The following is a 14,162-nucleotide window of genomic DNA, read 5'->3' as shown; positions in this document are numbered from 1 at the left end:
TAATCGATTCTCGACAGTGTACCATGAGCAGCCGATAAACAAGTGTATTCACGGTCGACCGGATGACAGGCTCGCCACACGTCCACCAAGTGCAGCTGTGACATTAGATATGGTAAACCATATTTGGGAGTATAACGGCTAGATCTGGATTTGGTGTTCCTATCAAGAGCATTGGATACAGTAGAGTTAAAGTCACCTGCGAGTATCACCTGTTTATGAGAGTGTGGGTGCAGTTTAGCGGCAATGGACAGAAAAAAGGGTTGGGGATCGATATTGGGGGCGTATACATTACACAGTAGAAAGCGTGAGTCATCTAGAGTGGCGTCTACAATGAGGTATCTGCCTTCAGTATCAGATTGGGAGGAGTGAAGGTCTACTTGGACGGAGCGTCTAATCAAAATGAGTACCCCACGGGCCTTGGCAGTAAATGGGGTGGACGCCAGCACTCTCCAGCCCAGGCAATTGAGCTTGTCAATCTCAGGGGGAAGGAGATGAGACTCCTGGAGGAATGCAACATCTACATGTAGTTTAGATAAGTAAAGTAAGATTTTCTTCCTCTTTATGGGGGAGTGGAAGCCACCTACATTATATGTGCAAATTTTTAAACTGGTCATCATTCTGCTGAAGAAAGGTATGGTTCATGGCAATAAATAAAACCGATAATATCATATCTACAAAATACATTGCTATCATGGACACAGAAAACCAACAGGACAAGACACAGAGAGGAGAGAACAATGGGTAGAAAAAGTGGGGGAAAGTAAAGCAAAGGATCCAGAAAAGAATGGATCAAAGGATTAGCATCAAAAGTGCACTTCAGGTACAAAGATAATCTAAATTGACCTATAGTTCGCCAATTGGAGAACCAGATAAGAACTCCAGGCTTGCCCCAGCCCTGGTACTGAGAAATAATAAGCATAGCTTATATATGGCATAAACAAAACATAACTTAGAATAATATGTGGAAAACTTTAGGTGGAAGGCGCCTTAAAAGAAGGATCCCATTCAGAATGGGATTAATGATGAAATGGCACCCGCCATAGCATTTACGCCGGTAAGAGAGGCGTCTCCTCCCACCAATAATTTCAAGAACTTCTAGCGATTAACAGCTATAACATAAACAGATATATCAAAGTAATAGAGTAATCGCCAGTAAAGGAGGAGATAACCACGCTAAGGAATTTTATAGCCGTGGTTAGCAGTCAGGAGTCGAGTCCGTTGAGGGCTGGCGCAGTGAGGAACGGCCGTTCTCCTCTTCCAGTAGATATGCTTCCGCATCAGCCACGGTGGAGAAGTCTGTAAATGAAGATCCTTTGAACAGGCGTAATCGTGCTGGGTATATAAGAGCGAATTTTCTATTTGCTTTTGCTAGGCTGGAACAAAGTGGGGTGAATTCACGTCGTGCCCTGGCCACCTCTGCCGAATAATCTTGGAAGATAAAAATCTTCACATCGTTCCATTGTAAGTTCCGCTTACGGCGAGACGCAGACCAGATGGTGTCTTTGTGGATGTAATTTAGACAACGGAAAATAACAGCTCGGGGTCGGGAATCCTGCGTAGGCCTTGCAGGACCAATGCGATGGGCCCTCTCCACAATCATACCCCCCGTGCAGGAATCTTGGATATCAAGCAGATCTGGCAGCGTGTCTTGTATGAAGGAAAGGAGTGCTGGCCCTTTAAGGGCTTCGGGTAGCCCAACAACCCTCAGATTATTTCGGCGTGATCTATTCTCGAGATCGTCGACCTTATTAAGAAGCTGGTAATGGGATTTCTGAAGAAAGGCGCACTATTCCTTTAAATCGGCAACGTCATGAAATGTCTCCCCAAGGCGCTGTTCATTAGCCTGCACCCGTTTGGAAAGCTGTTTAAACTGTGATTTGATGTCATGCACTGCCTGTGTGACTTTGGCAGCATGAGATTCCATAATAGGATTAATGGAGTCCTGAATTGCCTTTACCATGTCAGAGTATGTAATTGGGCCCTCAGCCTGCTCTGTAGTCTTATTAGACTTCTGTGTAGAGGGGGCAGCATGTACAGGGAGAGCTGTGTTCACAGAGGAGTCAGAGGAGGAATGTAACTCACGATCTGTGTGTATTTGCTGCTGCTGCGGATGTGTCTGCTGTCCGGCGGCCATCTTGGATTCCCCTTTCGTTTTTGCAGGACGTTGTTTGAGGGGCTTAGCCGCTTCTGGGGCGGCCAGGAAGCGCTCCATCAGGTGCCAGAGGTGTTCCCACAGGCAGGTGAGCGGTTCTGGAGCGGGCTGTAACGCTATGTGCAGCGTACGGGCTAGCGCGGGCTGGGGCGGCACACGGAGCTCACACTGCTGCTGCTGCATGCATCGGCGCCGTACCCGGAAGTCTGGAAAGATGATTTTAATATATCACTTGTACATTTTGTATTGCTCTTCTGGTGACAATGTAGTTTGTTTTTGTCAATTACCATTTTATTAATAGGGTAAAGAAAATTAAGTGGATTTTTTAAAGAAAACTATACTGTCAATATACTATTAAAACAAATTTAAATGGTAAAAGTTATTGTACTTTAAGTAAAAATAAAAGAGCCAAAATATCAATCCCAGTTTTGGATTACTTTAATTAACAAAAAAAAATGCATATAGCAGAGGATAGTTTCAATCTGCCTACCGCTGGGTTATGGGCCCAGCATGCTTCCATTGCTGTACTCTGCTGCACATGTAAGTGCAAGAGATCCTGAAGCACTCACTCATCATGGGAAAGTACCAATGTGTTTCTTCGTTGGTTGATGGAAGAAACATCTTACAAAAACTCTCCAGATTATTGACTTTTTAAAGTTTTTCTAGGAAACGTTTTAGATGAATGCTTATTAGCCTTTGTCAGTATAGACTTTTGCAAAGTGTCTCTGTGGCGCAATCGGTTAGTGTGTACGGCTATAAACCAAAAGGTTGGTGGTTCAATCCCACCCAGGGACGTAATTGACCTTGTTATCAGATTTTGGTGATCTTTAAGTAGACAAGTCAAAATTTCAAACCCCCTCTTATGGTGTAGGGTACCTGGCCTTCTCTGATGTAATCAGAGTTAGATTTGATTCAGTGATTTTATAAAAACAGCTAGGAAGCACAATTTAGCAGTGGGTTGCAGAGAAAAAGAAATATGCTGGTAAAAAAATCCAATTGAGTGATTAAACAGCTCTTAATTTTCTGGCTTTATTTTTATGCTAACAAATTTGTTCTCTGAAAAGTGTCCACAAAGCCAAGTCTCTGATTAACACCTTTGTAGGGATGGTTTTTCACCTATTACTAAATTAAATTTGCTTCATTGGAAAGGCAGCAAGATGCATCCTCATTTCAATGTCTACTGAAATAATACGGGTTGACACCAGGAAACATTAACGCCACTGCATCCTTGCTGCTTTCTCATGTGGAAGTCTGTTTAATGTGAAAACAAGGTGATATCTAATTAGCACACAGGTAAGGAATTAAGAAAATCTTTATTTAAGGGTGAAGATGTTGCTAACAAAATCGTTGCCCCAATGCATCATTGAAATTCAAGCTGGAAAGATGATTTTAATATATCACTTGTACATTTTGTATTGCTCTTCTGGTGACAATGTAGTTTGTTTTTGTCAATTACCATTTTAATAATAGGGTAAAGAAAATTAAGTGGATTTTTGAAAGAAAACAATACTGTCAATATACTATTAAAACAAATTAAAATGGTAAAAGTTATTGTACTTTAAGTAAAAATAAAAGAACCAAAATATCAATCCCAGTTTTGGATTACTTTAATTAACAAAAAAAAATGCATATAGCAGAGGATAGTTTCAATCTGCCTACCTCTGGGTTATGGGCCCAGCATGCTTCCATTGCAGTACTCTGCTGCACATGTAAGTGCAATAGATCATGAAGCACTCACTCATCATGGGAAAGTACCAATGTGTTTCTTCATTGGTTGATGGAAGAAACATCTTACAAAAACTCTCCAGATTATTGACTTTTTAAAGTTTTTCTAGGAAACGTTCTAGATAAATGCTTATTAGCCTTTGTCAGTATGTACTTTTTGCAAAGTGTCTCTGTGGCGCAATCGGTTAGTGTGTTTGGCTATTAACCAAAAGGTTGGTGGTTCAATCCCACCCAGGGACGTAATTGACCTTGTGATCAGATTTTGGTGATCTTTAAGTAGACAAGTCAAAATTTCAAACCCCCTGTTATGGTGTAGGGTACCTGGCCTTCTCTGATGTAATCAGAGTTAGATTTGATTCAGTGATTTTATAAAAACAGCTAGGAAGCACAATTTAGCAGTGGGTTGCAGAGAAAAAGAAATATGCTGGCAAAAAAATCCAATTGAGTGATTAAACAGCTCTTCATTTTCTGGCTTTACTTTTATGCTAACAAAGTTGTTCTCTGAAAAGTGTCCACAAAGCCAAGTCTCTGATTAACACCTTTGTAGGGATGGTTTTTCACCTATTACTAAATAAAACTTGCTTCATTGGAAAGGCAGCAAGAAACACTAGACTAATTGGAGGTGCGCCCTAAAGCAAATTACAATGTTAGGATTAGGGGGTTCGGAAAGACCTCTAGTGTATACTGTCACGATCCGGGTATCTGGACGCCATAACTTACCTTTCAGATGCCTCCTAAGGCTGGCTCAGCGCTCCAGGACCGGATCCCATCTGTTATTCTGATGTCCCCATTCCTGCCTCCTCTCCTGTCACTCTGAGACGCTGTCACAGCGGCGCCATGTTACATCTTGATTGGCATCTCCCGCGGCCTCCGCCGCCGTCCCTGAGTTTCTGCATGCAGGATGTCAGAGTGGCGCTTATGTCAGCCGCGGCCTCCGCTGTTGCCCGCGTGGTTCAAATGTGCACTCATCAGTCTGGCGTCTCCTGTTTACTGTTGCCGGCGCCGCCATTGCTGTTAAAGTTCCCACATGGATTATCAAACCAATCTTCCCTCCAAGTGTCTGCATGGGCGCAGCCATGTTGGATTCTGTCACCTGTTCATTTCCACCAATCCGCTGTTTCCATTGTAATCTGCATAATTGCCTAGCCAATCCCTTCCTTGCTGCAGGTATAAGTATTCTGTGCCTGAGCAAGGAAGGCGTCAGTGATTTGGTTGTCAAACCTAGTTCCAGTTTGTCTCTCTCCCGTGGTTGTTTTCCAGGTTCCAGTTACCATCTCCAAACCTCCACTAAAGAGACCCGCTCTAGTCTACCACCTGCGGTGCAGCCTGACTCTCCAGTCCTCTGGGACTCATCTGTTTCCAGTTACAGATTTACCTGCTTCCAGCCTAGCTTCCAGCAGAGATCAGCTCTTCTTAAAGTGCCGGTATCATTTCCGCAGATTACCCCTCACCACCGGCACTATTATTTCACCGCTCTCAAACTCCATATATCAATCATATTTCATCGCTCTCAAGCTTCATTTATTATTTGGCTGGTTCCATCCAGCAATCCACTCCGTGCTTACATCAGTCTGGTTTCAGCCAGTACCCACAGCAGCCATTTTATCCACAGCAGCCCAGCTTTTCCTGGAACACCAGCTAGTATGATCCTGGGCTATCTCCATTGCTACAGTCGGGCCTGGTAAGGACTTTCCAACTAGAAGATAATAAGAACTGTCTCATACTACCAGAGCCCTGTGGTCCTTGTCCTCCTGTAGTACCCAGGAACTGTATTATTTCTCTGCTGATTTTATGTTTCTCTTTTATTACTGCTGTGATGCATGGAGTTTGTCAAAATAAACATCATTGACTTTTATCCTGGTTGTCGTGGGCACGCCTTCGGGCAATTCTTCTACATTTAACTTACATGTCCAGGGGTCTGATACAACCTCCCAGGTTCCACTACACCTCAGCCCCTACAACTGAGGCTGCCTCCAGTCAGCTCAGGCCCTCAGTTGTGACATATACACTGTATATACATTTTAAGATAGGAAGGTACAAATTACATATTCACATTGCATCTATGGGCTGGATTCAAATGTCCCTTTCCTCCCTCAATCGTGCCCGTCAGCAGCTATTCTATTCTATATAAGGAGCCACGAGTCGCCGCCATTTTCACTTGTGCATTGGAGATGATAGGGAGAGGACGTGCAGCGTTTTCTCAGTTTCTGTGTTCAGTGTGCTGCAAATATCTGTGCTCAGTGTGCTTGCAAATATCTGTGCTCAGTGTGCTGAAAATATCTACGTTCTCTGCCTGAAAAATGCTCCATATCTGTGCTGCATTGTATTATATAGTATGAGGACAGGGCAAAATTTTGCTGACCACCAGTATATAATATATAGCAGTACGGTACAGTAGGCCACTGCTCTACCTACCTCTGTGTCGTCAAGTATACTATCCATCCATACCTGTGGTGTATTTTAGTAGTTGTGCGCAGTATATATAGTAGGAGGACAGGGCAGAATTTTGCTGACCACCAGTATATAATATATAGCAATACGGTACAGTAGGCCACTGCTCTACCTACCTCTGTGTCGTCAAGTATACTATCCATCCATACCTGTGGTGTATTTTAGTAGTTGTGCGCACTATATATAGTAGGAGGACAGTGCAAAATTTTGCTGACCACCAGACTTCTACTTAAGTCCAATGGTGTAGGATGTGCAAAGCTGTTTGGCTGTGCATTTATTGATCTAAGCATGCATTTTTATCAAAGCGTGATAAAATTGACACATAACGCAGCGTTCAATCAGCGTTAATTTATCTTCAGCTGATATCGATTGTGAATTGACGTTTCTTCTCTTCTTGTCACCTACAGGTAATTACAATTGACTACAACCACCAATCTATTCTGCTGCACTATATCTATATATGCAAAGCTAATTCTGCTGGGTAATGCAAATTGAAACATTATTGCATAGTATGTGATTTTGAAGTACTTTTTTAAAGTTTTGAATGATATAGACCCAGTTTAATTTTTGTGGAATGCCTGGTTGTAGCTTTTAAGGTAATTTATTGCCTGGCATTTGAGGGGTGGGGTGTGGTTACAGATTTAAATTATTGGTTTCACTTGTAATAGTCTTCTACTTAAGTCCAATGGTGTAGGCTGTGCAAAGCCATTTGGCTGTGCATTTATTGATCTAAGCGTGCATTTTTATAAAAGCGTGATAAAATTGACACATAACAGCAGTGTTCAATTAGCGTTCAATCGAAGTGAAAAAGAAGGAAAACAGAAGCACACCAATCTAACAAAACAAAGAAAACTGAAGAACTAATAACAAATGTGAGTCACTTACTCCTCAGATCACTCACCTCCTGATTGTTGCATCTGATTACATAGCACAGAACTACCTTACTTGGACATTTCATAAACCATCCATTTCACCTACAAATGCCTGTATCTGTATTATTGTAATTTTGTTTTTTAAGCACAGCTGCACCAATGCAATTTTACCTGCAAACACTTAAAACATCTAACATAATTACCATTGCTTCTTAAACCTCTCACAATCCTTTCATTTCTTACACTCCAAATACATTTCTGCACCCACTTTATCTACGCTTTTGACTCATTTCATACTAAATTGAGCCTACACTGCTTTTCTCACCTGCATTTCTACAATTCTTCTGCTCGGATTCCCTTACAGTCTCCTCTCCTACTTCCACTTTCCCTCAACCTATTTACCTTCTTAACACTATGTGAATGCTTTCTTATACTCCCCACATCACTCAGTGTCTACCTAATAATGTATCTTTATCCTTCCCCCCCCAGTCTCCTCCACCTCCTCCTCTGTCTCCCCTCCATCCCTCTGTTTCCTTCCCCCACCTTTCCTGTTACCCCACTTTCATTCACCTCTGCCCCATGGTCCTGCTACCCCACAACTCAGCCCTGCTCCCTCTCTCCCTTCCCTGTCACCTCCCCACACCCCCATCCACATCACACTGACCTCCCTCCCTGCCCATCTCCTGCAGTTTCCCCTCCTATCTCAGGCACCCGTACCATCACTACTCTCTCATCATCCCTGCCCTCAAAGTTAATCCCACCTCATCGCTACAGCAACCCTGAAAATCTAATTCACATCTCTCCCACAAACTCATACCCCCTATCCTGTGCCCTCTGGAATGCCAGATCCGTTTGTAACAAACTGGTCCCCACTCATGACCTTTTCATTTCCAACTCCCTACACCTACTAGCCATTACTGAAACTTGGATTACGCCCTCTGACACTACTTCTGCTGCTGCTCTCTCTGCTGGGGGCCTTACATTCACACACACCCCCCGACCTGGGGGTCGCCATGGGGGTGGTGTTGGGGTCCTTTTACCTTCTAGTTACTCCTACCAACTCATACCACCAGAACCATCCCTTATATTATCTACATTTGAGGTCCACTCCATATGTCTCTTCCAACCAGTCCATCTTAGAGTAGCTGTCATTTACCGCCCCCCTGGCACTGCTTCCAAATTCATCGACAACTTTGCTTCCTGGCTTCCTCACTTCCTCTCTTCTGACATTCCCACCATTATCCTAGGCGATTTCAACATCCCTATTGACATCCCCACACAATCCCCTGCCTCTAAACTCCTTAACCTCACCTCTTCACTTGGTCTCTCCCAGTGGACCTCCTCACCCTCCCATGTGAATGGGAGCTCACTGGATCTGGTCTTCACTCACCGCTGTGATATTTCTGATTTTTCCAACTCCCCATTTCCCCTCTCTGACCACCACCTGCTCTCCTTCAACCTATCTCTCTCGACTTCCCCATCTCAACCTCCTAAGGCTACCATCACTAAGCGTAACATTGAAGCTATTGACACCACATTCCTTTCCTCCCTGTTTGACTCACTTCTCTCTCCTATTCTCTCTCTCTCTCATGCCCTGAACAAGCCACTTCCACATACAATGCTTCCCTTACTTCTGCTCTTGACTCTGTTGCTCCACCAACCACTGTTCACCCTCGCAAATTAACACCTCAACCCTGGCACACCAAATGCACCAGATATCTGCAAAAATGCTCACGTACTGCTGAGCGACACTGGAGGAAATCACGCTCTAAGGCAGACTTCCTCCATTTCAAACTTATGCTCTCATCCTTCAGTGCTGCCCTTTCTCTTGCTAAACAGTCATACTTCAAGAACCTCATCTCCTCCCAGTCTTCCAACCCCCGGCGCCTCTTTGCCACTCTCAACTCACTCATCTGCCCACCTCCACCTCGTCTCCCTTCCTCACTCTCTGCTCTTGACTTTGCCACTTACTTCACATCCAAAATTGACTCCATACGTCAGGACATCACATCACACCAGACTATCAGTAACCAGCCTTCTCCCATCCCTTACCAACCCTCCCCATCCCTCGCACCAACTCTGTCATCTTTCTCCCATGCATCTGGAGAGGAAGTCATGGCCCTCATTCGTTCCTGTCCCCTCACCACCTCCCCACTTGACCCTATCCCCTCCCGCCTCCTCTGCCACATCTCTTCTTCTGCTTGTTCCCATCTTTCCCACCTTCTCAATCTCTCCCTCTCATCAGGCACTGTCCCCTCTGCCTTCAAGCACGCTCTCATCTCTCCTATTCTTAAAAAAACCTACCCTTGATCCAAACACTCTCTCCAACTACCGACCCATCTCTCTTCTCCCTTTTGCCTCCAAACTCCTTGAGCGTATTGTCTACAACCGCCTTACTTCCTTTCTTTCCTCACACTCACTGCTTGACCCATTCCAGTCTGGCTTCCGTCCTCTCCACTCCACTGAAACTGCCCTTACAAAAGTATGCAATGACCTCCATGCTGCTAAATCTAAGGGACACTACTCTCTACTTATTGGCCCTCATTCCGAGTTGATCGGTCGCAAGGCGAATTTAGCAGAGTTACACACGCTAAGCCGCCGCCTACTGGGAGTGAATCTTAGCTTCTTAAAATTGCGACCGATGTATGCGCAATATTGCGATTACTAACTACTTAGCAGTTTCAGAGTAGCTCCAGACTTACTCTGCCTGTGCGATCATTTCAGTGCTTGTCGTTCCTGGTTGACGTCACAAACACACCCAGCGTTCGCCCAGGCACTCCCACCGTTTCTCCAGCCACTCCTGCGTTTTTTCCGGAAACGGTAGCGTTTTCAGCCACACGCCCCTAAAACGCCGTGTTTCCGCCCAGTAACACCCATTTCCTGTCAATCACATTACGATCGCCGGAGCGAAGAAAAAGCCGTGAGTAAAAATACTTTCTTCATAGTAAAGTTACTTGGCGCAGTCGCAGTGCGAACTTTGTGCATGCGTACTAAGCGGATTTTCACTGCGATGCGATGAAAAAGAACGAGCGAACAACTCGGAATGAGGGCCATTCTACTTGATCTCTCTGCTGCTTTTGACACTGTGGACCATCCTCTCCTACTGCAAATCCTTCACTCCATTGGTCTGCGTAACACTGCCCTCTCTTGGTTGTCGTCCTACCTTTCTGACCGTTCATTCTCTGTCTCCTCTCATGACTCAACCTCCCCCTCTCTTCCACTAACTGTAGGGGTACCCCAAGGTTCTGTCCTTGGTCCTCTTCTCTCTCTATACGTCCTCACTAGGTAAGCTCATTAGTTCTTTTGGTTTCCAATATCATCTCTATGCTGATGACACTCAAATCTATCTTTCCTCTCCAGACCTCTCCCCTACTCTCCTCACTCGTATCTCCAACTGTCTCTCTGCTATCTCTTCCTGGATGTCCCAGCGCTTTCTTAAACTTAACATGTCTAAGACCGAGCTGATCATCTTCCCTCCCTCCCGCATAACCTCACCTCCTACAATCTCATTATCTATTGATGGCACTACTATCTCCTCTACCCCCCAAGTGCGCTGTCTTGGAGTAATCCTTGACTCCTCCCTCTCCTTCAAACCACACATTCAGCACCTCTCACAAACCTGCCGTTTTCATCTAAAAAATATTTCCAGGATCAGACCCTTTCTGACCCAGGATGCTACTAAGACTCTTATCCACTCACTGGTCATCTCCAGACTGGACTACTGTAATCTCCTCCTGACTGGCATTCCTGACAAATACCTCTCTCCACTCCAATCTATCCTCAATGCTGCTGCCCGGCTCATTTTCCTCACCAAATGCACTACGTCCACCTCTCCTCTCTTACTAGTCCTTCACTGGCTCCCCTTCCCTTTCAGAATCCATTTCAAGCTTCTCACACTTGCTTACAAAACCCTCACCCACTCCTCTCCCATCTACATCTCTGATCTTATCTCGCTTTACACTCCCACCGGTCCTCTTCGCTCTGCTAATGCACGCCGACTCTCCTGCCTACGGATTACTTCCTCCCACTCCTACCTCCAAGATTTTTCACGTGCTGCACCACTTCTCTGGAATTCCCTACCTCTCCCCCTCAGACTCTCCACCTCTCTACAAAACTTCAAATGGGCTCTCAAGACCCACTTCTTCACCAAACCCAGCCAAATCTCATCCTAAACCTCTGTTCCACGCTCTCTATGTACCCCATCTGTCTCACCCCTGTCTGTCTACCCCTCCCCTTTAGAATGTAAGCTCTCACGAGCAGGGTCCTCTTCCCTCATGTGCTTACTCTTTTCTTACTTTAATAATCTTCAGCTGCACCAAATCCAGCAGTCTTCTGCCACCTGATACTTATTCCAGTGTCATCTGCTGATGTAGCTATGTTTATTTACCCTGTACTTGTCCTATATTGTCATCAACTGTAAGTTGCTGTTTTCCTGTTTGATTATTTGTTTATGTACTCTGTAATTTGGTGCTGCGGAACCCTTGTGGCGCCATATAAATAAAGGATAATAATAATAAATAATATAATATATAGCAGTACGGTACAGTAGGCCACTGCTCTACCTACCTCTGTGTCGTCAAGTATACTATCCATCCATACCTGTGGTGCATTTTAGAAATAAAACATATCTCGGCAGAGCAATCTATATATCCATCATTTTTCAGACAGCAACAGTGGGTATTGTAATAGTCACCCAATCCATCACTTTTATAGGGTTACATGCATCCACATGCTACAGCCTGTCTCAATAATTTTACTGTCACAGTGTGTGTGTTTGTGTTTTTATTTGGGTATTTTTTGTTGTTGTAGAACTACAGGTACCAGCGAGCCCGTTATTTCCCCGCCTGCTGGTACTTGAGGTTCTCCAAGTACCAGCAAGTGGGGGAGGCTTTCTGGGCCTTGTAGTTCCACAACAAAAAAACAATATTCTTTTTTTACACATATGGCTATCAGCCCGGCACCCACCACCCAGGGGTGCTGGGGACAGCCTCGGGCTTCACCCCTGGCCCTTGGGTGCCTCGAGGGGAGGAACCTCTTGATTTAAGGGATCCCCACTCCTCCAGGGAACCCCGGCCAGGGGTGACTAGTTGGAGGGGTAATGCCAGGGCCGCAGGGACCTACATAAAAGTGTCCCCTGGCTGTGGCATTATCTTTCTGGCTAGTGGAGCCCGGTGCTGGTTTTAAAAATATGGGGGACCCCTACATATTTTGTCCCACGTATTTTTGGAACCAGGACCCGTCTAAGAGCCCGGTGCTGGTTGTCTAAATACGGGGAACCTCTGTCCAATTTTTCCCCCAGTATTTAAATAACCAGGACCGGCTCAAAGAGGCTGGTTATACTAAGGAGGGGGGACCTCACACATTTTTTTTAACCCATTCAGACCCTTCTCCTTTAAGTTAATGGAAGCCATTGACAACAAAATTGCATTCATGTCCTCCTCCCTCACCCTTCCCAGTCCCAAACACTAATTTTTTTTCTTTAAAAATTTATAATATATCACAAGAACAATGAGCAGGCAGGCAGCGGGCATTGGCGGCATCGGACTGAGATAGAAATTAGTGGTGGAGGGCTGGGTCAGTTGATTGTGGGAGAGTTTGTAAGCCATTGGCGGTGGCAGTGGGTATCGGCTCAGAGGCAGTAGCGGGCATTGGCTAAGGGTCATCGGCAGGATTCGGCGGACATTATGGCTGTAGTGCCTCACTAGCCACTGACCTCACCGCACGCCACTGTGGGACAGATGTAACATGCAGAGAGAGGTAGATTTTGGGAGAAGGAATGTCCTAGCATAACTGTTAATTGCAGTGTAATACTGTAATTCAACTGTGCAGCATTTGTGGCTAAATGTCAAAGAAGCCAGTATTTACCCTGCATGCAAAACAATAAATGTATTTGCACATACCTCCCAACTAACCCAATTTTTGCAGGACAGTCACTTTTTTTGGGAATGTCCAGCTAACCCAAATAACCCCCCCCCCCCAGTGTCCCATAGTCATGGGGAAGGGGGGGGGGGGGTGGAAGGCTCCCTGTAGCTTGTTGCTCTGCAAATATGCACATTGTGGGTAATTCAGACCTGATCGCTAGGGTGTGTTTTTTGCATCCCTGTGATCAGGTGGTTGCCGCCTACAGCGGAAGGGAAAATTTGCTGTGCAGGTGTGTGATCACATGTGCACAAGAGCTGCACAGCTCAGCACTTACTCAGCCATTGAGGTGACGTCACAAATCCTCCCACAAAACGCCGGGTCCCTCCAGTGTTTTTCCGGACACTCCCTAGAAACATTCAGTTGCCACCCACACAAACACCCTCTTCTTGTCAATCTTCTTGTGCACCTACGCATTGTGGCGCATACGCATGTGCAGTGCAGACCTGATTGCCCGCTGGGTGAAAATAAATTGAAGCGATCTGGTCTGAATAAGCCCCAATGTCTATTCACGGGAGACAGAGGGGCTGGGGCATGGTCAGCAGCTCACAGAGCACCTATAATGAGAAAAATGGGAGACATGGCTCATGATCGCGATATACCTGCGAAGGTACGCCCTCTATTGATTGACAGGCAGAGGCATTCGCATTTTCTGCGGGGCACCCGGAGAAAATGTAGGCACATGCACAGGATGGACCCTGCGTATATGCCCCCATCCTCTTCATAGTTTTTGGGGTTGGAACGAGCAGTGTGAAAACATCAATCGATGGGGGTAATTCCAAGTTGATCGCAGCAGGAATTTTGTTAGCAGTTGGGCAAAACCATGTGCACTGCATTTACGAACAGATGATTTTTTATATAAATTTTAAAATGTTAGTAAATGTGTGTTTTTTTCAACCTGGAAGCCCAACATCGATTAAGATCGATCTTAAATAGACCCCTGGGTTTTAAGGATAACCATGGTTGAGTCCAATAATTAATTCACATTGACCGAAGTTCTAATTAAGTAGTGATGTGCACCGGAAATTTTTCGGGTTTTGGTT

At 45.1% G+C, this 14,162-nt stretch overlaps 2 non-coding genes across 2 annotated transcripts; both read left to right on the top strand.

The window, feature by feature from the left end:
• The first annotated feature begins 2,873 nt into the window (after nucleotides 1-2,873).
• TRNAY-AUA (transfer RNA tyrosine (anticodon AUA)) lies at nucleotides 2,874-2,947 on the top strand. The gene has a single exon. It is a non-coding gene; the product is annotated as a tRNA-Tyr (tRNA).
• A 1,096-nt stretch (nucleotides 2,948-4,043) lies between these two features.
• On the top strand, nucleotides 4,044-4,117 carry TRNAN-AUU (transfer RNA asparagine (anticodon AUU)). The gene has a single exon. It is a non-coding gene; the product is annotated as a tRNA-Asn (tRNA).
• Nucleotides 4,118-14,162: the final 10,045 nt, after the last annotated feature.

Source organism: Pseudophryne corroboree, unplaced genomic scaffold (genome assembly GCF_028390025.1).
Source record: "Pseudophryne corroboree isolate aPseCor3 unplaced genomic scaffold, aPseCor3.hap2 scaffold_614, whole genome shotgun sequence".
Lineage (NCBI taxonomy): Eukaryota > Metazoa > Chordata > Amphibia > Anura > Myobatrachidae > Pseudophryne > Pseudophryne corroboree.
The sequence above is the reverse complement of the archived record's forward strand: the minus strand, read 5'-3'. Positions and strand labels throughout refer to the sequence as shown.